Source organism: Gracilinanus agilis, chromosome 3, assembly GCF_016433145.1.
Source record: "Gracilinanus agilis isolate LMUSP501 chromosome 3, AgileGrace, whole genome shotgun sequence".
In the NCBI taxonomy this organism is placed as follows: domain Eukaryota; kingdom Metazoa; phylum Chordata; class Mammalia; order Didelphimorphia; family Didelphidae; genus Gracilinanus; species Gracilinanus agilis.
Window position 1 is genome coordinate 409230900 of NC_058132.1, and position 3131 is coordinate 409234030.

Genomic DNA, 3131 nt, shown 5'->3' on the forward strand with positions numbered 1-3131 from the left:
TGGTGTCATCCCTCCAGTATTTCTCATCTCTTCCACAAACTTGTTTCTATCATGATTAGACAAGAACTCCCCTAAAACATAATAACAGTCCTCAAAATCTGGGTCATGTGCCTTAACAAATGCTTGAAAGATGTTAACAAATTTGCCAGTGTCATCATGGAAGTTTGGGATTTTCCTTTTCAAATTCTCCACATCCTCAGTCCTAAATCTAGTATGCTGTCTCACATGAAAAATCCCATCATCTCTCACTACCAGAAGGTTGTGTAAAGGAAAAAGTTTAACCGGTTTGTTCCCCTTATTTAGTGCCTTTTGTTCCAATTCTGCCTTAGAAAGTTCAGATTTAACACCTTTACCATCATTACCTTCATTACCATATTTGTCATCACCAGGAGCTTGACCATATCCATTGTCCAGAAACTCATCTTTTTTCATGTATAAGTCAATATTGTTAACCTGAATCTGCAATAATTTCATCATGATTTTCAATTCAGATTCTTTAGTAAACCACTGAGTTATAACCTTAAGCATGTATACCATACATTTTAACAACCACCAATCCTACATATGATATAGCCACACAACAAAAGCAATGGTATGTGTGCCACCATGTCTAGTAATGTTATCTCCCAAACTGATCTTATTTTCTCAAAATCAAGCCCCATTTTTATATATTTGGGAATATCTTTCAATGCAAAAGAAAGAGTACTCCGCAACAGATTCAGCAACAGCATTATACACTCATGCACTATGTCTTCCATTGTTATCACACTTGGTAATATAACAGTGGTATTTTACTCCACGACTATACAAATAATTAACTAACACACAGAACAGTAATCACACAAAAACAATACCAATACAACAAACCAAGAACAATAAAAACACCGAAAGGGAAAAAAAAAGCAGGAGAAAAACCACTCCAGAGGGAAAAAAAATAAAGAAAAAAAAAAACCCTTTCTCTGGGACTATTTCAGCCTTAATAGTAAATTGGTTTCACTCAGAGATTTTATTAATGAACTGGGGCGGGGGGCAGGGTAAGCAGTTCTGAGTAGCTCACCACTGGCTTGGAACTTCCAGCCCACAGCCAATGACTATCCACCTCCATGGAATGTTCAGAATCCTCTCACTTCCAGTCTGTCTCTGTGTGTCCAAGAATGAACTTCCTGTACTCCTCTTAACCCATCTGGGTCAGCCAGACTCTTATGGGGGAAAACTGGGGGTTAACTTAAATATTTATCTGGGTTCAGAAGGGTGAGTAGGAGACAGGAATGGACAATAGGTGGGGACTTAACAAGCTAGGAAATACAGTTCAATGAATGGTTTGGGCAACTGACGGGAGTGACAGTTGGGCCTTAACTGCAACACTGATCCACCCAGCCAGGGAGTCAGAGAAACTTCAAGTAAATGATATTGATAAGAGGGCTTATAAACACATGGTTTTAATAATTATTGAGGGTCAGGAATAATGGGGAAAGGTCACACTGGATCTAAACACTAGGGACCATACAGGGACCACATAGGACAATGGGTTAAAGCCTAGAAGGGAAAATGGGCCTCTCACAAATCATGTCTTCTTCAGCTCCTCTTGAAGGCACAGAAAATGGGTCCACAGAAAGCTAAATCCAGGAGATGCTAATCAAGGAGCTTGTCTCAGACTGGGATGTCTACCACCCCAGCTAGATCTTCTTGCTCACTTGATCTTCCCTGGCAGGTCTTCTTATTCAGTGGTAACTCCACTCTCCTTGGACTCCTCACTGGGCAGGTAAAGGCATCCACACCCTCTCCCTTTCCCAGTTTGACCAGAGTCCACAAGAGCAAAACAGTTTTTTCCCTTCATTCTATTTAGAATGTCCTTGGCTGACAGCCAAGGCTTTTCCCCTTAGTCTGTCTGCAAAAATTTGCTTTTCTACTTCTAAAGCTTAGACCTATTACAGTAAGTAGAATACATATGCCTATTATATGTGTATGTATGTAAAATATATACATATTATTTTTACAAATATATAATGCTTTGGGTATTATATACATATATTACATCATATTGTAGAAGGTGGTATATGATATGTCTATATTATATATGGTTTTCTAGGTTATATTATATAAGGTATATATTTTATTCACTTTAATAAACACTTAGTAAACACCAGGCACTGTGCTGGCAATAAAAAAAGAAAAAAAAGGAGAGTGGAGCCAAGATAGCTTAGTAGCAGCAAAAGCTGAAAACTTTCTGAGAATCCTCCCAAAACAACCTTAAAATAGCACCTCAAAACAATAGGATTCCCAAAACCAAAAACAAGACAGAGTGAGAGTGCTCCAGACGTCCTAAGGTCATGGAGTGGCAGGCTCAGGCAAAATTCCACTTTAGATAAAGTGAGGTTCATTTTTAACCTTGGGACTTTTTCTCATCCGGGCATAATCTTCATGAGAAACTTCTTTGTAAAACCATATACTAATCATGATGTAATTCTGTAACCTTGGTGTGTCTGCACAGCCACAAACTCCTTTGTGCTTTGTGAGAATCAGCTTTTGAATACTCTATAAAATAAATCTCAAGCTCATTTGCCAGATGGAGCATCCATGAGCTAACAGCCTCTGGCTTCTGCCTCATTCATTCTCACCTAAACCATGCATCTCCCAGACCCCTGGAGCTGTTGGATAGCTTCCGACAATCTCTGAATGCTTATGTCAAGCAAGAAAAAGCAAATCAATGAATTGGGCATACAACAAGAACAACAAAAACTATAAAAAGAACAACTTAGAAACCCCCAAATAAAAACTAAACTGGAAATCCTGAAAATTCAAAGGAGAAATTTAAAAAATTGAAATTAAAAGAACTATTGAACTAATAAGACTAGGAGTTGTTTCTATGGGGGGATGGGGGAAACAAATAAAATAGCTAGAGCACTGAATAATTTGATTTTAAAAAAGAAAAGAAAAAAATCACATTACCAGTATCAAAAATGAAAAGAATGGGCTTCCGGGTTAAGATGGCGGCAGAGTAAGAAGCAGCTCTTAACCTCTCCTGACCGAAACACACAAAACTCCTCAAGGGGACATAAAAACAAGTCCAGACGAACGGAGGAACCCCACAACAGGGCACAGCGTGGAAGGTACGTGGAATCGAGACATTT